Source organism: Macaca mulatta, chromosome 4, assembly GCF_049350105.2.
Source record: "Macaca mulatta isolate MMU2019108-1 chromosome 4, T2T-MMU8v2.0, whole genome shotgun sequence".
NCBI lineage: Eukaryota > Metazoa > Chordata > Mammalia > Primates > Cercopithecidae > Macaca > Macaca mulatta.
This window is the reverse complement of record NC_133409.1, coordinates 87,105,724-87,130,182: the sequence shown is the minus strand read 5'-3', so window position 1 is coordinate 87,130,182 and position 24,459 is coordinate 87,105,724.

The window sequence follows — 24,459 nt, the reverse complement described above, 5'->3', positions numbered from 1 at the left end:
CTCCTCTGCACAGGGAGGCTCTCTAAGGAGTACCTTCTAAGTGCAAGAGCCTCCTCCTCATCCATTTCCAGAGAGGTTCATCTGGGGTACTGGGCACTGCTTACTCTGCCCATCTGTCCCCTACCTCAACTTCTTTCAAGGCTCCAGAAGCTCAGACCTTAATTTATTTTGCCTTTAAATCACACTATGACCCTATTCTCCACCTCCCCGAGCCAGGTCCTTCGTTCTCTTTTCTGGTGTTCATGGCTGAAATATCCACAGCCATCATGAAACTCATTTACAGGCCAAAATCTTACTACGCTCCCCTGATTAAGGGATCACATTTTTGTCTTCTCCAGGAAACTTATATCAGGAGGAGCTCTTCTGATGCTAAAATACAGGAGGGTATTCTCTGGAGCTAGACTGTCCAAGTTCAAATACTGTCTGTACTACTTCAAGTTGTATGACCTTGAGCAAGTTGATAGTCACAGTGCTTCATCTTTAAGTAGGGATAATAAGAGTACCTACCTCATATTTCTTTTACTTGAACAAATTAAGTTAATGTATATGAAGTGCATTTGGCACATAGAAGCACTATATATGTGTCAATTATTTGGTTATTGATATGGTTTGGCTGTGTCCTTGCCCAAATTTCATCTTGAATTGTAGCTCCCATAATCCCCACATGTCATCCGAGGGACCCGGTGGGAGGTAGTTGAATCATGGGTCCTGGCTTTTCTTGTGCTGTTCTCATGGTAGTTAATAAGTCTCATAAGATCTGATGGTTTTAAAAAGGGCATTTCCCCTGCACTTGCTCTCTTGCCTGCTGCCATGTAAGACATGCCTTTGCTCCTCTTTCACCTTCTGCCATGATTGTGAGGCCTCCCCAGTCATGTGGAACTGTGAGTCAATTAAACTTCTTTCCTTTATAAATTACTCAGGCTCAGGTATGTCTTTATTAGCAGCATGAGAAGGGACTAATACTGTTATTGTCACTGAATTACTTAGACTATGCCAGAAACTTTAACAGGAAAAATCTGAAATCTTAGGGATTTGGCATAATAGAAATTCATGTCTAGCACTTACAAAGTCCAGCTGGGTATCCTGACCAATGCAGTGGATTTCTTCCTTGTGGTGATCCAATGACCGAGTACCTTTCTTCTGGTGACTGTCATTCCCTAGGGAATTAAAGTCCGCTGTCAGATCTTCTTGTTTGACCAGAAGACCGGGAAAGAGAGCAAGCAATGAGCAAGGAGGATTGGGAAGGCATTGTTTATGGGCGTGTCCTGGCAGGGGCACTCCCTCGCACATCCCAACAGCCAGTGCAGGCATGGGACCACACTTAACTGCAGGAGAGCTTTTGTTTAGTTGTGTGCTCAGGAGAAAGAAGGCAGGTCAGTTTAGTTTCTGTCACAACCACCTGATGACCCTCAAGGGAAATTGTTTCTGCACAAACCTCAGGTCTAATTTAAGATTGAAGCAATTTAGACTCTAATTAACTCATTTTGAGTTATCAACTACTTATATTATCTCTTATCAACCATAATTTGTCCTCTCTCTCATTTCCTTATCATTATCTGCATGGAGCAATAAGGTCTCCAACCAGGGATGGTTTCAGGACTGAAGAGTTGAGAGGGAGAGACTTAGGTTTCCAGATTGATTATTTCTTTGTCATTGGGAATGGTACAAAAAAGGAGTCACTAATCCCAGCCCAGCCCCCTCACTGAGGATTCCTGACACACACTGTCTTCAGCCCTCTTTTGGAGAGTCAAGTGGAACTCAAGCAGCCTCTCTCTGCCAGGCCAGGAACAGAACCATCTCTCTGCGGTCAAGGACTTCTTTCCCTGACTCCCTCTGGGTCTGGAGCTTCTGCTGACCTGAGGACCCCCTTTTTATCTTGAGATAAAAATCATTGCATAAAAGAGATCCTCTGCTAAATTTCCACTTCTTTTTGAAGGTTAATGGTTTTATGCTCAAAAATCAAGAACACAATTTTCATATTCCTGCCCCCAAATTCAGAAATGAGTTAGTGCATTAAGTATTTACTTTTTCCATCACCAAGCCCATCCTTTCATCTCTCAAGGAGATTAGAGAAGTTTTCGTTGTTCTTTTCTTCCACTTTACTGCATAAATTTTAATGTAATTCTGTCCAAACTTTCTTATTACCTTGGTGTTACCTTACATGCATGTAAATTTGATAATAAATTGTTCTATAATGAAATATTTTTTAAAGAATTTAATATTTCTATATTTCCACCCAAGCCTTTGTCCGATGCCTGCCATTGGTGAAATGTTTCTGTTGCCCAAAATCTCAAATCATTAGAGACCCACAAGGCTTGGCTTCAATATTACATAAGTTATTGGCTTAGTTAGACTTTCTCCTTGTGGCTGCTTTCTTAAGGCAATATAATGTAAGAGTTAAGAGTACGGTCTTGGAACCAGACTGCTTAGGTCCATATTTAGGTTCTGTCAATTGTATGACCTTTGACCAGTTACTTAGTGTTCACGTGCCTCTGTTTTTATCATATATATCATTGGAATAACAATAATATCTTGTGAGGCTCTTGTAAATATTAAGTGAAGTAATACACATAGAGTGCATACAACAGAGTATGGCATAAAGTATGTATTCACTATCATAATTGCAAGCTAGACATAGTTCCCCTAAAACAAAAATTGCCAGCCCTTAAGCTATGAATGCATATGCTGGGGTTATAGATCCCCTCAGTTTTCAGAGAGAATGGGCAAGACTTTCATCATCTCCTGCTATGAGCAGCCTCAGTACTTCACCTCAAAAAGCTGTATACAAATATCATTTTTTTATGTGCCATGATGTGACAAAGCAAGAAAACACTGCCATATAAGTTTCTAAACAGAAATCATGATCCAAAAAGGAGCTCTTATTCTACTGAAGTTGAAACAGCAAAAGCACGGATATACTCAACACAATTTTCTACCAAATTAAGGCCATTAACTTCTGACTGAGGTTTCTGAGAAATTGTTTACAGAGAAACGTATTGCACTAGAAGAGAGAAGATCAGAGGATGCCAGATTTCTAAGCACAGAAATGAAAATTTCTACCAGGACGTGTAACTAGGAATTCTGCACAGTGCCTGACAAAAGAAAACGTTTCCATTCCCAGGACCCCAGAATTCCCCCAAGCATGGTTGTGATTCCCGTGGGAACACCCAGTTCTTACTCTACTATGTATGCCTGGGGAAGTCTGACTCTCCTAATCTTGGAATCTGTGTTCTAAGCGGCACCTCTACGATCACACTGAGAATTATGTCCTCTGAGTCCCCAGCTTTGTCTGGTTCCCAAAATCATTCATGGAGAAGACAAATTCAGGCAGTGTCTCTCTAGCCACCCACATGACAAACATCAAAAATCAAAACATAAGTACACAAACTGTGTCTATACTTGTGGCTTTTGGAGACAGTAATGTTAAAACTTCTTCAACAAAATCAGAAATTTTACCAGACACCCAGAAGTCACTCCAGCCCGGTACAAAGCTAAATTCTGACTTCTTTTAGGTCTCCCTAAATTAGTCTTCCATCAAGTCATCCCAGGACAAAATAAGTGATTAATATGGCACTTGTCTCAAGTCCACTATGCAAAAACATATATAACTTGAAACAACAATCATAACACTTTGTTTTATACAAAACTATCCAATGTTAATCCAATGTTAATGATGCTTTCACATGTCTGACCCTAAAAAAAAAATTATTCCATTTTACTTTTTTTCATTCTTAGGTCTCTCCCAGTGTTAAACCCTCCTAATCACAATAGGGCTTAATTTCGTGGGGGCAATGTTGAGACCCCTGCTGGAGTCCAAACACCAAAAAGGATTTGTCCTCACACACAACACATATGATAATTTAAAAGTTAGTATTTCCTGAACTCTTGATGTATGCCAAGAAAATGCCTCCAATGAGTTCTGTCATTTCCTCACTGAGATGAAAACAAGGTGTCCTTTGAAAGACAAAGGTATTCACATTTTCACAATTGAGTTCCTTGAAACTTCCTTAAGATGCCTTACAAATCTTTGAATCCCTGATGACACATAGTAGACACAGGTGTACCCGGGAGATACTGCAGACTCAGTTCCAGACCACTGCAATAAAGCAAGTATCAACAACAAAGGGAGTCATACCATTTTCTTGGTCACCTAAGGCATATAAGAGACATGTTTCCACTATATTGTAGTCTAGTGAGTGTGCAATAGCATTATGTCTAAAAACAATATGTACCTTAATTTAAAACTACTTTATTACAGCCAGGTATGATGGTATATGCCTGTAGTACCAGCTACTTGGGAGGTTGAAGGGGGAGGATCACTTCAGCTCAGGAGTTCAAGACTGTGGTGAGCTATGATCATGGTGCAGCACTCCAACCTGGGTGACACAGTGAGACTCTGTCTCTACAAAGATTTTTTTAACTTTATTGCTTAAAATGCTAACAGTCACTGGAAGTTTGCTGCATTGAGTGACCCTTCCAGGAAAGATTTCTCTCTAGCATATAATGCTGTTTAGTAGCATTTTACCCACAGTAGAACTTTTCTCAAAAATGGAGTAAATCCTCCCAGACCCTGCCACTGCTTTATCATCTACATTTATATAATATTTCCAATCCTTTGTTTTCATCTCAACAATGTTCACAGCATCGTCACCAGGAGAAGACTCCATCTCAAGAAATCTCCTTTTTTTTGTCCACTGATAAGAAGCAACTGCTCATCTGTTCAAGTTTCACATGAGATTGTAGCAATTAAGTCATATCTTGAGGCTCCACTTCTACTTCTAGTTCCTCTTGCTATTTCTACCACATCTACAGTTATTTTCTTGACTGAATTTTTGATTCCTTCGAAGTCATCCTTGAGGACTGGAATCAACTTCTACCAAACTGCTGTTAATGTTGATATTTTGACCTCTTGCCATGAATCATGAGTGTTCTTAATGCTATCTAGAACAGTGAATCTTTTCCAGAAGGTTTTCAACTTACGTTGCCCAGACCCATCAGAAGAATCACTATCTATGGCAACTATAGTCTTATAAAATGTATTTCTTAAATAATAAGACCTGAAATTCGACATTACTCCTTGATCCATGAGCTACAGAATGGATATTGTGTTAGCAGGAATGAAAACATTAATCTCTTGGCAAATCTCCATCAGAGCTCTTGGTTGACCAGGTGCATTGTCAATGAGCGCAATATTATGAAAAGAGTCTTTACTTCTGAGCAGTAGTTCTCAACAGTGAGCTTAAAATATTCAACAAACCATGCTGTAAATAGATGTGCTATCATCCAGGCTTTGTTGTTCCATTTACAGAGAACAGGCAGAGTATGTTTAGCATAATTCTCAAGGGCCCTAGGATTTTTGGGAAGGCAAATGAGCATTGGCTTCAACTTCTAGTCACCAGCTGCATTAGTCCCTAACAAGAGAGTCAGCATGTCCTTTGAAGCTTTGAAGGCAGGCATTGATTTCTCCTTTCTAGCTATGACAGTTCTAGATGGTACCCTCTTCCAATAGAAGGCTGTTTTGTCTACATTAAAAATCTGCTAGGCTGGGTGTGGTGGCTCATGCCTGTAATTCTAGCACTTTGGGAAGCCGAAGAGAGTGAATCACCTGAGTTCAGGAGTTCAAAACCAGCCTGGCCAGCATGGTGAAACCCCATCTCTACTGAAAATTTAAAAATTAGCCTGGCATGGTGGTACATGCCTGTAATCCCTGCTAGTTGGGAGGCTGAGGCAGGAGAATCACTTGAACCCAGGAGGTGGAGTTTGCAGTGAGCCAAGATCGTGCCATTGCACTCCAGTCTGGGCGACAAGAGTGAGACTCTGTTAAAAAAAAAAAAAAAAAAAAAAAAATCTGCTGTTTAGCCTCCTTCATCAAAGATCTTAGCTGGATTTTTTGATAACTTGCTGTAGCTTCTATGTTAGCACTAGCTGCTTCATCTTGAACTTTTACATTGTGGAGATGGCTTCTTTCCTTAAACCTCATGAACCAGTCTCTACTAGCTTCAAACTTTTCTGCTGCAGCTTTCTCACCTCTTTCTGCCTTCATATAATAAAAGAAGGTTAGGGCCTTGCTCTGGATTAGGCTTTGCCTTAAGGGAATATTGTGCCTTAAGGGAATTCAAACCACTCAAACTTTCTCCGTATTAGCAATAAGGCTGTTTTGCTTTCTTATCATTTGTGTTCACTGGAGTAAAACTTTTCATTTCCTTCAAGATCTTTTTCTTTGAATGCACTCTTAGCTAATTGTTCACCACAAGAGGCTAGTTTTCAGCCAGCCTAGGCTTCAACATGTCTTCCTCACTAAACTTAATCATTTCTAGCTTCTGCTTTAAAATGAGACATGAGAGTCTTCATTTCACTTGAACACTTAGAGGCCATTGTAAGGTTATTCATTGGCCTAATTTCAATATTGTTGTGTCTCAGGGAATAGGTAGGCCCAAAGAGAAGGAAAGAGATGGGGGAACAACTGGTCAGTGGAGCAGTCAGAACAAGCACATTTAACGATTACGTTTGCTGTCTTATATGGGTGTGGTTCGTGGCACACTAAAACAATTACAACGGTAACATCAGAGATCATTGATCACAGATCACCGATCACAGATCACCTTAGCAGATACAATAATAGTGAAAACGTTTGAAATATTGCAAAAATTACAAAAATATGACACAGAGACATGAAGTGAGCTCATGCTGTTGGAAAAATGACACCGATAGACTTGTTCAACATAGGTTTGCTACAAACCTTCAATTTGTAAAAAACAAAAACAATGCAGTAGAAAATAAAGTGCGGTAAAACAAGGCATGCCTATATTGAATAAGATTTTGATAAACTAAATATTTAAATTTTTTCTTTAATCATTAGTATATGCTCTGAGGTCTTTGAAAACTAAAATGCACTGATATTTCCCACTTCAGAGTTGATGAGAATGACAACCAATACGTATATTGCTTCAAATAATAGGGTGTCAGTTTATACACAAATAAAAGCATTTCTTCTCCATTATGTTAATTCCAATTTAATGTCAATAACTCATATAGGTCATTAGTTCGAAAGTTTTAAGTTGTATAAAAAATGCATTGTAAATTTCATTAATTTTATATAGAATACAATAATTTTACATTCATATTGGGACGAATGATTTACTCAAAGCTGCTGTATTTAATCACGTAATCAGAAAAGTGAATGTACTTCACCAGTTTATCATTTGGTACTTTTACATTAGAATATTCAATCAGATCCACCTTAAAAATTTATCTAATACTTTTTGTTTTCAACCTTTGTAGTTCCAGGGAAAAGTGTTTTAAATAATCATTTTAATAACTTAATGGGTTTGATATTTTATGTCCGAGTGACATATAGTTGCCAATTTCACACAAGTGTGCTTAATGTTCAATAATGTTGTGGTTGCAAAAGGAACTACCATCAGAGTGAAGAGGCAACCTACAGAATGGGAGAAAATTTTTGCAATCTACTCATCTGGCAAAGGGCTAATATCCAGAATCTACAAAGAACTCAAACAAATTTACAAGAAAAAAACAACCCCATCAAAAAGTGGGTGAAGGATATAAACAGACACTTCTCAAAAGAAGACATTTATGCAGCCAATAAACACATGAAAAAATGCTCATCATCACTGGCCATCAAAGAAATGCAAATCAAAACCACAATGAGATACCATCTCACAGCAGTTAGAATGGCAATCATTAAAAAGTCAGGAAACAACAGGTACTGGAGAGGATGTGGAGAAATAGGAACACTTTTACACTGTTGGTGGGATTGTAAACTAGTTCAACCACTGTGGAAGACAGTGTGGTGATTCCTCAAGGATCTAGAACGAGAAATACCATTTGACCCAATCATCCCATTACTGGATATGTACCCAAAGGATTATAAATCATGCTGCTATAAAGACACATGCACACGTACGTTTATTGCAGCACTATTCACAATAGCAAAGACTTGGAATCAACCCAAATGTCCATCAATAACAGACTGGATAAAGAAAATGTGGCACATATACACCATGGAATACCATGCAGCCATAAAAAAGGATGAGTTCATGTCTTTTGTAGGGACACGGATGAAGTTGGAAACCATCATTCTCAGCAAACTATCACAAGGACAAAAAACCAAACACCTCATGTTCTCACTCATAGATGGGATTTAACAATGAGAACACCTGGACACAGGAAGGGGAACATCACACACCAGGGCCTGTTGTGGGGTGGGGGCGGGGGGAGGAATATTATTAGGAGATACACCTAATGTAAATGACGAGTTAATGGGTGCAGCAAACCACCATGGCACATGTATACATATGTAACAAACCTGCACGTTGTGCACATGTGCCCTAGAACTTAAAGTACTAAAAAGAAGTAAATAAATAAATTTAAAAAAAAAATAAGAAATAATGCTGTGGTTACCATGGGCAAATCAGAGAGATTTAAATTACCTACTTTAACTTATCTCTTGGTGTTTTAAATTCTTGTTTTTATTTTGCAAGTCACTTTTAAAGTCTTTTTAAAAGCCTCGTAAAGTCTCTTTTGTGCATAATCCTTGCACAAAATCATTCTAATATGTTTAGAATTTACACACTACTGTTGTTCGAATGAATATAATGCTATCATCAGATAATGACTGAAGCCAAAATTAATTTCATCATTATTTGCAATGGAGTATTTACCATCATTTGCAGACTTTTATGGATTCAGTGAAAATGTTTATATTGCTATTTTTTGTGCGTCAGAAACAATTTAATGTTAGAATTTTCATATGATTTGATCTAATTTATAAGCACACACTCTATCCTTAAATTACAGCAGCTAAATTTTAAAATTCAATAAACATGTTTTCTAAGAGGTTGTATTGTATAGCAGAAAGAGTATAAATTGAGTTAATCACAGATGGTTTTGAATCTTGGTTCTGCCTGCATACTACTCTGTGACCTTGCAAAAATTCTTAATTACTCTGAGCCATTAATTTTCCTGCCTATCAAGCAGCAATCCCTACCTGGAAGGTTATCATAAGGATTAAATAAGAAAACACATATAGGCCGGGCGCGGTGGCTCAAGCCTGTAAAACCAGCACTTTGGGAGGCCGAGACGGGCGGATCACAAGGTCAGGAGATCAAGACCATCCTGGCTAACACGGTGAAACCCCGTCTCTACTAAAAATACAAAAAAAAATTAGCCGGGCGTGGTAGCGGGCGCCTGTAGTCCCAGCTACTCGGGAGGCTGAGGCAGGAGAATGGCGTGAACCCGGGAGGCGGAGCTTGTAGTGAGCCTAGATGGCGCCACTGCACTCCAGCCTGGGTGACAGAGCAAAGACTCCGTCTCAAAAAAAAAAAAAAGAAAAAGAAAAAGAAAACACATATAAAGCAAGCACAGTGCCTGGCACTGAGAACTCATTCAAGAAATATTTGGTCTTTTTCTTTCCTCCTCTTCCTAAATGGAAATTGAATTGGCTCTATTAACTATCGTCCGAAGGACAATTGATAAATTGATCAAATAAACACTACTAATTTGCTGTATGAATCAGGGGTGGGTGTTGGTGTATATGTGTGTGTGGTAAGATGAGCTACATATCACACTATAACTTGATTTGCCTTTCTGGCAAGAGGTGCTCTTATTAAATGCCCCCCATTTATTTTTATCTCAAGCATGCATTCAGTGAAATTTTCATTTTTTCTCACAAAAAGACTTTTACAAATTATTAATCATTTAGCAAATTCATTAAATCATGTCAGGGTTAGTAACCCTGTGCTTTTAAAATATTTTAGCTCCCTGAATTTTACTACGATGACACGACTATCAAGAAAAACTAGAGATTTTTTTCCCTTCTGAATGATTTCTTTATTGTTCACTTTGGGAAACTAATGGGCAGTGAGTTTCAGCCCTTCCTAAACTGAAATTTTCCTTTAAGACATCCACTAAGAATGTGTATCACATCTGCAGTGATTTGAAAATCTATGACTCAAAAAATATGATATTTTAAATTATTTCTACTTTTCCAAAATGGCTTTCAAAGGACAAAAAATGAAAACAGTATCAGTTTTTAACATCCCAATGTTCACAAGGCCAAATGCTTCATTTGTAGCTTTGTGTTCATTGTTTAAAAAAAATTCTGTCCAGTATCATTTCAGAGTTTTCTGAAATATTACCAAGTTTTTGGTGTTGGCTTCAGTGCTTTATATAGTCTCGATTTTATTCTTTGATCTCCTGCTTTAGTCCTCCAGAGTCAAAGTGGAGGTCATGACTAAACCCTCCTCAATTTCTACCTTTGAAAAGATGGGAAGCTAGAGGCAGTTAAAACCTAAAAGAAAAAAAATTCAAAGCACTTATACCTCAGTTGATCAAGTTTCAAATTCAAGTTACTATATGAAAAGGGAATTATTCTATTATAGACATTATATTTAAACTATCTGGGGCTTATATTTCTTCTTTATGACAAATATTAGAGTGTTACTTCATTTATCCTATGACGTGTTCCAGAACAGAAGTTGAGGTGATGTTTATATAAAATACAGAAGTATGCTACTTCTCTGCCAAAAATTCTTATTGACCTCCCATTGCACCTACATAAAACCTAAATTCCTTTCTGTGTGCTAGCTGGTAGCTATTTGTCTGCCCAAAACCTAAATTCCTTTCCTGTGTGGAGGGATATCCCCACTGTGTGAGCCTTCCAAGCATTCCTTTTCCACCAACTGGCAGCTTGTGCATACACTCATGGCCTAAGCATAGCCAGTTAGGCTGCTGCAGGTGGAATTCTGAATCTTGAGAGAAAACCATAAGTATGAGATTCTTCCTTGTTAACATCAATTAGAAGGATTAACTATCCAGTGAAGACACAAACACTAGCAGTACCTTGAAGACATTGTAACTCCTTTCTTGGTTACTGTTCATTTGGCAAACTTATTTCTCCATATTTCCCATCAATTATGGATGCAATTCATTACCTAACAATAAATTCCTTTCTTCTTAAGATAGCCATCACTGCTATCTTAATCTGTTTTGTGCTGCTATAGAAAAATGTCATTCTGGATAATTTATAAAGAACAGAAATTTATTTCTCACATTTCTGGAGACTGGGAAGTCCAAGATCAAAGCACTAGTATCTAGTGTGGGCCTTCTTGCTGCATCCTCACATGGCATAAGGTGGAAAGCCAAGAGAAAGTGATTCATCTTCTCCAAGCCCTTCTTATAGTAGCATTAATCCATTCGTGAGGGTTAAGCCCTCATGACCTAACATCTCCCAAAAGACCCCACCTCCCAGAACTGTTGCCTTAGGGATTAAGTTTCCAACACAGAAATTCTGGGGGACAGATTCAGACAATAGCAACTGCCTTCTATTGTTTGCAACCAAGAACCCGAGCAGTACATGGCCTATAAACTCTCATTTTTACCAAACTCCTTATCAGGTTGGCAACATTCAGGTTTACTGGACTTCTTTCAGTGCCTGAAACATTTTAATCTCTTTCCTTTCTTTGCACATTCAGTTCCCTCTGCCAAGAGCTCTTTACTTTCTTTGCGTATGTGGCTAGCTCCTTTTCTTCATTTGAGTCTTCATTCAAATGTCACCAATTCAAGCAGACCATTGCAAGTAGCAGAGATAATCCTTTGGCCATGTTGCTTCCCTGTCTTCTCTTCTTCCTACTTCCTTAGCATGTATATCAGTCCATTACCTGGCAATTCTTAATTGCTAGGGAGCACAGAAAAAATGCACGTATTCTTTAGATCATTAACAAATAAAAGGCTAAAATTTTATATTACTACCATTATCATTTAAATTTAGCATATATTGCAAGCAAAGAACATACATTGCTTCGAACATGAAGTGTAACTGTTACAAAAGTATATATACACACTTTGTATAAGTTTTCTTACACAAGTTATCAGGAATGATCCTTAAGCCATAAAATAAATTATCTGAAGAGTCAGAGTCAGGCTTGAGCAAAGGGGAAATGAGAACAGAGATATTTGAAATTCTAAAATTCAGAATGTGCAATTTAATCTGAATGTTATAAACTTTATGCCAAGTGACATTTTCTTGATATCTATTTTAATGTCAATAAAACAAAAGACTGATGTCTCAAAAATCTTTGGCTTCCCTGTATAAGTAAGCTCGGAAGACTTCTGCTGGTTTTTGTTAGAGCAATAGTATTACAAGATTCTTACATTTTCCCTCTACTTGGGAACATTAAAATGAATATTTTCAGACCATAAATTGGATATCCTGAGACTTGGGGGACACTGAATTAATCTGTGCTGAAGAAGCAAGTAAAGATGACAGCAGAGATTGAAAGATCCTCTTGGCTTCCTTAAGACCCCTGTGTGGTAGATATATATCATAAATATGATATGTACATTATATATGTACTGTGGGACTTCAGCATAGAGTCTTCTGAGAAAGGCACAATAGCAATAGGTATGCTAAAGAGAATGATACTTTGGGCACAGTGCCGATTTTTGGAATAGAAAATTCTTATTTTTTTATTCCATGGTGCAGCAAGAAGAGTGCCTCGGTACTTCGTCAATTCCACTTCACATTATTATGCTCTTCACCCCCTTCATTAAAGCACTGGTATGCAAGTGATCATTCCTAATAATAGGCTCTCCACTATTAGAAGTGGGCCTTTTTCATTTTTCACCAAATTATGAAATAGCTTCCCATTATAACTTATGTTCTGTATACTCCAGCCAAGACTTTTCTCTCATCTTAAAATGCTCTGCTTTAAATGGGCCTCTAATGTATAATTTTATTGTTTGAGCATTTCATTTTCTTTTTTGATTTATGTTTCTTTATAGCTGGTTAGACAGCTTTTTGTGATCTTTTGATGAAAGATTCTACATAAATAAAATTGACTGAGAAGAAGGACCTTGATGGTAGCGGTAAGAATGCCCTCTGTACTCTACAAACTTAAGATCAAAATTCAAATCTAAAATGAAAATTCAGAGAAGGTTCTAGCTTTCCCTGTGTCTAACTTTTATTTTAAAAATTCAGACTTAAGTTGCTAATTTTATCCGATGCTGGATTTAAGCTGTTGTATACTGATTGAAGGAGTAGTTTTGGATTTTTCCACCAACATGTACTGAGCTGTGAAGGCTAGAGTAAGTAAATAATGATGATTATGCTGACTGAATTCAATGCCACTTAGCCATTAAACTTTCAATCTGAAAAGCAACAACAAACATTTGGTATTTAGAACAGACAATGAAATAGGTGCTAGTCTTCTGCAAAAAATAATTATCTGAAAACATTTAGGTCTTCAGGTTATGTCTAAAATATTTCCTACAAATTTTTTTGGCATTTCCCTATTTATATAGCTTACATTTATTTAATCCCATGTTATCAACTAGTTTTAATTATTAATGAATCACTGATGCAATCTAAGAAAATATCTTCTCCTCACTATACTATCATATAATCAAATACAGGTGGTTAGAAACCTTTTAACTCATTTACATAATAACATTTGTAGCAAAAATTTATTGAGCATACACAATGTGTTGGGCACTGTGCTAAGTAGTTTAACGTCATTGTCTCATTTCTGTCAGTCAACAAGCTGTAATATAGGCATCATCGTATACCTGTATGGTGATCCAGCTCAAAGCAAAATCAACTAGGTTGGAAGTTGAACTGGGAAATGTCATAACGGCAATTTGGGATATACTGAATGTAAAGTGTTGGCAAGTCACCCAAGATGTTCAGCAGAGAGTTGAAAATATAGATCAGGGCTGGACACAGTGGCTCATGCCTGCAATCCCAACAGTGCTTGGAAGGCTGAGACAGGAGGATTGCTTGAGACCAAGAGTTCAAGATCAGGTTGGACAATATAGAAAGACCACGTATCTATCCAAAAAAAATTTTTTTAATTAGCTAGGGCATGGTGGAACACAACTATGGTCCCAGCTTCTCAGGAGGCTGAGGTGGGAGGATTGCTGGACCCCAGGAGTTTAAGGCTATAGTAAGCTATTGCAACACTGCACTCCAGCCTGGTTGACAGAGCAAGACCATAAAACCAGGAGTTGTCTATTTCCAGATCATTACCAGGGATAAGAACAAATAGCCCTAGGAAATGTATACAGTTGGAAATTGGAAAGAAAGGTTATATGATAGTTTAGAAAAGGAAGATAATCAAGAAAATATACGATACCTCTCACAAACAAGGTGTGTGCATCTACCATGCACCAGGTGCTATATCACCAATTGGTGTTTGAAAGAAAGCAGAAAATTATAAATAGATGAATATCTGGTTAAACTACAGAGGAGACATCCTGGGAAATTGTGGGGTGGAAATAAAAATATTGACAAGTAGTAACCTGAATCTAGGACTGACCCAGTCACTACAATTCTCTATGCTGCTCAATTAAAGCTCTTCTAGTTCAGGATTAAGAGTAAAGAACAGAAGCCAAGGTGAGTCAAAGCCTAAAGGGTAAAGCCCTGAACCAATGGAGAGACTATGGAGAAGCATTGACTGTGTGTTGTGTCCAAGCAGAAAGGGACTTAACCCCAAGGAGCATCCTACAGTGCCAAGTGAAACTGGATTCCCCTGTTTTATATTTCTTCTATTCCTGAATTTCTAGGCTTAGATTCAGCTGCCACACTGAAGTTATCTTAGCAGAGGTGAATCGTTATCTTGGAATCTGAAGATCCAGGTTGAATATGTGGCTTAGTAGCTGATGTCAAGTAGCAAAGTACAATGTAACATGATGGAGAGAAAGAAACTGCGAGTCTGAAGAATCCAAGGAGTGATTAATGAGAGGGACCACGTAGCTAAGGACAAGCTGCAAATGAAGCTAAGGGCAACAGCAGAAAATATGTGGATAGGGAGAGAAAATGATTTAAAAAAAAAAAAAAAGGTGCAAAGATCCATGACTGGAATAAACTCCTCCAGGTGAGAGAGTAGGAGGGTGGAGTCAGCAGCAGAAATGAAGCAAGAGGTCATGAACTTTGATATGGTTTAGCTGTGTCCCCAACCAAATCTCTTCTAGTTCCCATAATTCCCACATGTCGTAGGAGAGACCTGGTGGAAGGTAATTGAATAATGGAGGTGGTTACTCCCATGCTGCTATTCTCATGATAGTGAGTAAGTTTTCACAAGATCTGATGGTTTTATATAAAAGGGGCTTTTCCCTGCTTGCTCTGCACTTCTCCTTGCTGCCACCATGTGAAGAAGGATGTGTTTGCTTTTGCTTCCTCCATGATTGTAAGTTTCCTGAGGCCTCCCCAGCCATGCAGAACTGTGAGTCAATTAAACTTCTTTCCTTTATAAATTACCTAATCTCGGGTATGTCTTTATGAACAGCATGAGAATGGACTAATACAAATAAGGAGAAAGGCAGAAACAATGTCACATACTACAACTTCTAGAATACGTGAGTAATAATGTGATCTAAGACAGGCGAACTAAATAGGCAGGAAGCAAAAGGGAGACTAGAAACAGACAATGGTGTAAAGGCAGGAAGAGAGTAAATGTGTATGACAGGTCATAGGGTGAGAAGTCTGGGTCTGGGACAGGGAGGAACAAAATTGAAAATGATGTTAGAAAGTAAGCCCTGGGAGAAGAAAAAAAATTATTTATAAACAAATTGGAGAGACAAAATAGGACATACTGGGTTCATGGAGGAGGGGTATAAATGATGATACATAAACTTAGAAAGTATATGTTAAGCTAAGAAAAGATATATTAGCCCCTGTAATCCCCAAAGATGAGACAAGAAGTTAAGACAGGATATTGGCTTTCCAGGAGGCAACAGCATAAGAGAAAAGGGGACTGGCCAGCAAGTCAGTGATACTGTTCATCATAGATTGGAAAAGTGCTGTGGTAGCAGAGGAAGAAAGAAGTTTACACACATGAACACATGCATGCATACACACATGCACACACCCTCACAAACACTAATCTAAGCCAGATTCCACTTCCCTTATACATAGAAACACTAATATCAGAAGCTTAGTCAATTATTCATGAAGTGTAGCTCTTTGAATTTTATTCACTTGATCAGATAGTTGTAAATAACTAGTTGTAAGTAACAACTATCTGATCAAGTGAATAAAAGTAAATTCAAAGAGCTACTTTTGAATAAATTCATATTTATTTATAATAAATTTACTTTTATTAACTTGATCAGATGATGTTAAGTTTTGCTTTCGTGAAAAGTATGCTTAACATTAAACTTAACATTAAACATTTAAACTTCCCAAAAAACTAAAATAATAGTTTAAAAATCTGGTTTGTCAATATGTTCCAACCTTAGCTGTGTCTTCCAGTCATGGTTCTTCCCATGCAATGTCAAAGGTCTACTCAAGAAAACGGGAATGAGGCAATAAAATATACCTTCACCTTGACAATTCCAGGACAACTCTTGGAGGAATTGCAATAAGAAATAGCATTGGGAGCAAGATGTTAGGATTTAGAAATGAGGTAAGGGAAATGGGAATATGTTGGTCAAAGGGCATAAAGTTTTAGTTATGTAGGATGAATAAGTTCTCAAGATCTAATGTACAGAATGGGAACTATAGTTGGTGATACTGTATTGTATACTTGAAATTTGCTAAGGAAGTTGATCTAAAGTATTCACACCACAGACAAAACAAAATGGTAACTATGTGAAGAGATGGATATATTAATTAGCTTGACAGTAGTATTTTGTCACTAAGTTTTTGAGTGTCAAAATATCATATAATTTCCAATATTAGGAAAGTCAACATTTATACAAATTCACTGAAAGAAGACCAAAAATTGTAAAACTTTTAAATCCTAATAATGGAAAAAAGATATTATACACATAAATTAAGGTTGTAGAACTATAAATGTTCACTGATAAGAGGTTTTCTGTACACTATAAAAGTACTAAGTAACAAATACAGTACTTCTCATCTTCTTTTTAATACTGATAGTCTTAAAAACATTTTTATTTTTCTTCAGTTTTTTAGCTATCAATGTTATTATGATAAAAGTGGAAATTTTAAATGTATCATTGGATAATAAACTAATATTGGCAATAAACGTATTAAAGAAAAGTTCTTTTAAATTAAAGACATACTAAAATTCAAAATTGTATTTTCAATGAAGATTTAGGGCAATAAGCCCACTTTAGAGGTTGTATAGTAATCTGAGACCACTGGAAAAATATGTATGTTTTATATTTAGAATGAAATGTTCTATATGAATACATTAAAGTAAAACAGATGTAATTTTGCCTTGTTCTTACATGCCTAAATCATTATAATGCAGAATTATTTCAAGGTAGATTTTTATTTTATGAATATTATAAATTAACTCTAGTAAAAATAGTATGGGTGTCTGTATTAAGATAGGAAAATCAATGCTATGGCAACAAACAACCTCAAAATCTCAGTGACTTAACACTGTAAGCTTTACTTCATGTTCATAGTCCATGTCCATTGCATTTCAACAGCAGTGTCTGCTCTTTGGCCACTTAGACTGACAATGGTGGAACCATACCAGGTGTAAAGTACCTCCTTCTTGGTCATTGGCAAAGTGGAGGACAGAGAGAAACTAATTCACTAGCAATTAAATGCTTCACCCAAGTGAAAATACTAGTCAAATAAAAAGTAACTGGTCACATAGGAAGTAAGGAGCTGGGGAGTGACTTTCTCCTTGTTTCCAAAAGAGAATGAGTTAATTTCCATTTTTATTCTACTGTGGTCTGAGAAGATACTTGATATATTTACAATTCTCACTTGTTTGTTCCAACATCCATAGACATATTTTGATTTCCAACTTTGGAAGAAAGCAATATTAATATTCTCTTTCCCTTTAGCTTTCCTTCACCCTCCAACTTCTACCTTTGCTTGTAATACTTAGATTCTGATACCATAATTAGGTCTTGTGGATTGTCTGTACATTGGAAGTTGGAAATTTGACTATGTGAATATTACTCTACTTACATAGAAATAGGGAAAGAATACTCTATTCAATAAATCATGCTGGGATAACTGGCAGGCCACATGTAGAAGAATGAAACTGGATTCTCATCCTTCACCTTACACAAAAATCAACTCAAGATGGATCAACAACTTAACCTGAATTTGTATGGCCTGAAACCATAAAAAGTTTAGAACATAACATCAGAAAAACTCTTCTAGACATTGGCTTAGGCAAAGAATTCATAACCAAGAACCCAAAAGCAAATGCAACAAAAACAAAAAATAAATAAATGGGACCTCATTAAACTAAAAAGCTTCTGCACAAAAAAAGAAATAATCAGCAGAGTAAACAGACAACCCACAGAGTAGGAGAAAATATTCATAAACCATGCATCTGACAAATGACTAATATCCAGAATCTACAAGGGTCTCAAATCAGCAAGAGAAAAGCAAATAATCCCATCAAAATGAGGGAAAAGAACATGAATAGATAACTCTCAAAAGAAGATATACAAACAGCCAACAAACATACAAAAAAAATTCAATATCACTGATTATCAGGGAAATGCAAATTAAAACCCAATGAGATATCTCCTCACTCCTGCAAGAATGGTCATGATTTAAAACATCAAAAAATAATAGATGTTGGTGTGGATGTGGTGATGAGAACCCTTTTACACTGCTGGTAGAAATGTAAACTAGTACAACCACTATGGAAAACAGTGTGGAGATTCCTTAAAGTACTAAAAGATGAATTGCCATTTGATCTAGCAATGCCACTACTGGCTACCCAAAGGAAAATAAGTCATTATATGGAAAGGACACATGCGCACGCATGTTTGTAGCAGCACAATTTGCAGTAGCAAAAATATGGAATCAGCCTAAATTCCTATCAACTGAGTGGAAAAGAAAACGTGGAATACTACTCAGTCATAAAACTGAATGAAGTAATGGCTTCTGCAGCAACTTGGATGGAGGTGGAGGCCACTATTCTAAGTGAAGTAACTCAGGAATGGAAAAGCAAATATCATATGTTCTCATTTATAAGTGGGAGCTAAGCTATAACAATGCAAAGGCGTAAGAATAATATGATGGAGTTTGGGGACGTGGCAGGAAAGGGTGGAAGGGGAGTGAGAGATAAAAGACTACATATTGGATGTACACTGCTCGCAGGACAGGTGCACCAAAATCTCAGAAATCACCACTAAAAAACATAAAGATTCATGTAAAAAACAAAAAGATAAAAACACCTAATCCCCAAAAACTACTCATTAAAAATTTTTTTACAAAAAGAAAATACTGAGGCATTAATATCCGCTGAGAACATGCATAAGTAATAACTTTCAAGACTTGTATAAATACCCCAGCTCCCTCTGCCTTTGGATGCAATAATTCTGAGATGAGTACTTTGCACCATTTCCTAAAGTCTCCTGTGTGCTTAAGCTACAGTTGCCCACAGTGATTGCTCTCCTTTTATTCACTACACTTTTCCCTGTTTTACTTCCCTTCACTTCCCTGCAAGTGTTGCCTGAACTTCCCATACAAACTTCTTACCCTCAAATTTATGGTGCAAGACCAGCTTCAGGAGAAACTCAAACTAAGTCATGACCTAGCAGTTTTGAGTTCCCATTTTGTGATATATGCTGCATTATTTAATCCCTACAACAAACTTCTGAGAAAAAATGATTGTAAAGATTGAAATGATATAGTATATGATATAATTAAATATATGGAAATGGAGGTCAGCAAGTCTATGTCATGCAAAGCACAGATTCTCACCCATTCTGCCTGAGGCCAAAGCCCGGGTCCTGTGGCTTTGCATGTGGCCCTGTTCATAGACTGAGGGAAAGTAAGCACCTCCTTGCAGCCTCTACCTCATTCCAGAAGAAGGACTTGAACCCCTAACCCACAAAAACATTGAAAATCTTTTTCTTTTGCCACTTCAAATTCCTTATGGAACTGCACAATAATCAAAAACAAATATATTTCTTCTATACCTACTGCCTAATTTTCAATAAGCCAGTCCTAATTTCCTTCAGGCCTTGGACCTCTATAGGCCAGTGCTTATTTTCATGCCTGATTAATGTTTCTGATTAGTCCTCGAAGCAGGAAATCCAATATCCCTTAGGGGAACCCTAAAGATGCAGATGACCATGAATTCAAGGAAGCCTATTCACAACAAAAATCAATGGAGAAAGGAGGCAATGTTAATGCAGACAACATTCTACCAGTTTCTAAATGCAAGTCCTCTGACGGAGAGAGTGGAGGGAGGGGAGGGGATAACAGAGAATGTATTCAGAATACCACATTGCAGTTTCATCACTCTAAAAGCCAGCCTTAACAACTCCCTTCCCAATGTGGAAATTTAAATCTTCCTTTTTGTGAATTTTGACTGGTTTACAGCCCTGAAAGAAAACTTTACCTCTCTCAGAGATTACCTCTTGGATTGAATATGTGTCCAGGAGCCGAGAATGCTTGATTTCAGAGAAGCTACATCACAAACACAGCACAAGCACCATTAGAATAATTTAAAGATAATAAACTTTAAAAAACACTGTGGAAATGTGAAAACTACACCAATTTTTAAAACATGTAGCTTATCTGACTGCAGGTATCACTTTTAAGATGGTCATAAAGTTTTCTAATAGATTTTTGATAGAGTAGATATTTTTCAATCCAACAAATATAACTCTTCCTTTGTCACTATTTCTTTTGTTGTTTAATCTTTTTATACATAGTAGAGCGATGTATATAATATTGCATCCCTTCCACTTCCTTCTGCCTATCTTTCCTTCTGAGCAACGTGAAGGAGTGGGAAGAAGTGCAGATTTTTCAAGAAATAAGAGGGAGAGAGACTTTGCTCAGTAACTGTCTTTTTCCTGCCCCATGCCTGACTCAGACACAAAGGACAGTATCTTCCAAACTTTTCTTAATCTTCCTCAAGATCTATTCAGACTGCTAAACAGCAAGCTGAAGTCACAGTAACTGTACATAGCTTATGAATCAGAAAATTTTACATATACATTTCAAAACATTGGTGAACAATTATCATTCTGTTTGGTGCCTGCCTCTATGCTGGACAGCAGAATAGATACAAAATGATGTTTTTTCCTTATATTTGAATAGTATGTTACATATAAATAGTTTTGAAATTCTGTCACCCATTCTCTGCAGTACCAGGGAATTCATGGGAAGGGGCAGGACATAGGGGCTGACAGCTATCTACTTCCGCCTATGTCAAATGTTGTTACTTAGCTTTATGTATCTTTAATCTAGTGGATCATTAATTCACATAAAAATGTTACAAGACAGATTTTTTTCCATTGGAAAACAAAGTCAAAGAATCAACTTGAGTAAGTTTGGGAGCTCCATATCCATATCACCCCAAGAAATAATCTTCCTCTTCTTTCTCTTACACAAACACACACACACACACAAACACACACACTGACTTCAGGACTACCTTGTGAATGGGATAGCATAATAAAAAGAAAAACACTGTGTGCTCTACATAAAGTAATGTATGTAAAGCACTAGTATACTGCCTGGGGAAAAGTAGAAGTGTGATAGACGTTTGAGCCAGTAGGGGACATCTGTTGTTTCTGCCAGCCAGCACCCATACTCCAGTAAGCCTTGGGAAACAACCCGGTCTCCATTCTCAATACATGTATTTGGGCAGGATTAACCCTGCCGCCAGTTCCAATAATGGGTCCTGATTGGCCTAGACCAACTGGCATATCCCATTCCCCTCTGATAGGGTCATATGCCTGTTGTGATTGGCAACAGGCATATGACCCCATCAGAGCCAATGAGACTTTCACTGAGTCTTTTGGAACACAGCAAGGACTATTCCCAGATGGATTTGAAACTTGAAATATGGAGGATAGACTGTTACTGCTACCTTTCCTCCAAATGAAGTCTGAGAAGAAAGTTAATGCTTAGAGAAAAGCAGAGCTAATAGATGGAAAGGTGCCCAGGTCTTGATCACCTGAAGCCATGATTAAGCAGTATTTCTGGACCACTTCATTACCTAAGCCAATAAGATAGATTTTTGGTTTCATCTAGTTTAGACTCAATTCTTTTGTCACTTGCAATCTGGAGTAGGTCCTAAGTAATATGGTGTACATGTCCTCTCTTCCTCTTCCACGAACCTGACAACCCTATGTAACCCTGCCATTTATATGACTGCAGCACAATATCCAGACTCCCAATATTATTGGTCTTATTGGCACTTGAACTTACATATGAATAGTGATAGCCTTAATTGTTCATACTGGGTGTGCCTTTTGACTCTACAATCTCTTTCCTAAAACAATAAATAAACATCACCTCTGTCTTTAAGTATATTAAATTATTTCAAAAATACAAACAAAGACTAATATAAAAAAAACAAAGATGAGAGTAGGACTGACCCTTCCGAGTCTAAATCTAGAATTTTAGAGAGTCATGACATAGTCTACTAAAATCAATAAACTTGGCAAGAAATTTACATAAAATTCTAAAAACCCACGACTTCAGCTACATGACAGCTTTTAAGAAGCTCATCAAAAATTTTTTATCCAAATACACACTGCCCCCTACAAAGGCCACAATGCACTGTAACACTGCTGCCACTGTCCTAAATATTTGGAATTCACAGGTTAGTTGCACATTCATTTCAGTACAATATTTTCAATGGTGAAGACCTTTTATTCTTGAAGTGAAGGTTTGATTTTTTTATATAAAATGTATTCAAAGTCTTGTAAATAAAAAGTTTGAATAAGCTGATTGATACCATTTTGTTCAAAAATAATATAGAATAAGATTCATTTTTGTGTGACTTTAAAATGACTTGTGAAAGACTCCAAACATATTTTAAATAAAATTATTGCTAAATAAACTTCTAAAGATGGCTTTTCAAAGGTAGATAATGCTTAGGTAAACATTTAAGATCTTTTATGCATTCAAAAAATACCAGTCTCATTACTTTTGGCCTGGTCCATTGAACTTAAATTTTTTCCCTTTCAAGATATCAAGTTACAAAATAAACTTATGCAGAATTTGACCCATAATCAAAGCTATTTATATCTTTAGTCCTCTGGTCATGCATGTTTTAAGAGTAATTTGAGGCTAAATCTAATGCAATTTCACTACAATTTCAATTTGTGATTATTCATTACACAAAAAAATACCACCCATGGTATTTTCTTCCTGAATATTTGGATGATATGAAAACTAAAACTAAGCCTAAACATGAATTTTGAAGGCATATTTCTGAGGATAGGCTAACTGAGTGAAAATGCAAGTGCACACACTAAGGCCATGCATTCTGCACACACAAAAAAATTGAATATACACTCTGTTTAAAGAAGTTTAATAAACTGATATTAATATATATAATAGATAACTTCATTTCTGAATGAAAGGAAGCAAGTAATGAAAAAGAAAAGCTAGCTTTCCTTTAAGTTGCTCTATCTAACTTTTGATATACCCATCAGGTTCAGCCATAAGTAGAGACTGGCATCTCTACCACAATATACAAGTTTTTAGCTTTGATTTAATGGCTGGATTGGAGAGAGAGAAGGCAAGTAAGAACTTTGCTCAGCAACCCTTCTAAAACCCCTAAGCCTGATTCTACACTCAAGCCATGCCAGGTGGACATTCAAAGGCAGTAGATGCAGCAACATTCTGGCAAAAGACTTAACTTCTACAACTCAGCCCAAGCATCTCCCATAAGGAGACACACACTGTTCAGCCCCAAACTTGACCCTGCCCAAAGCCAAGCAAGAATATTGTGTAGCGTACACCTACCAGTGAAGAATTATCTAGCTGACTGTTTGGCTTGTTGGTATATTGATTTTTATTATTATTATTATTATTATACTTTAAGTCCTGGGGTACATATGAAGAATGTTACATAGGTATACACATGCCATGGTGGTTTGCTGCACCCATCAACCCGTCATCTACATTAGGTATTCCTCCTAATGCTGTCCCTCCCCTAACCCCCCACGCCCAACAGGTCCCAGTGTGTGATGCTCCCCTCCCTGTGTCCATGTATTCTCACTGTTCAACTCCCACTGATGAGTGAGAACATGTGGTGTTTGGTTTTCTGTTCCTGTGTTAGTTTGCTGAGAATGATGTCCCTGCAAAGGACAAGAACTCATCCCTTTTTTATGGCTGCATAGTATTCCATGACGTATATGTGCCACATTTTCTTTGCCCAGTCTATCATTGATGGGCATTTGGGTTGGTTTGAAGTCTTTGCTATTGTGAACAATGTCGCAATAAACATATGTGTGCATGTGTCTTTATAGCTTTTTCTAAAATCATTAACTACTAAAATGATGTTGGGCACATTGGAATCTGCATGCTGAGAAACCACCAATGAAATGCCACATAATTTTATTATAATATTTAAGACAAAAAGATAGTATTTTTTTCTTTGGAATTTACCCATATTGAATGCCAAATAAATCTGTCAGTAGCATTCACATTATTAAATTATGTGAGTCACCGAAAGTTCTCATAAAAAATAAAGAATGAAGACAGTAAACCCCTAGTTTTATAAAGGAATACAATATTTTTAA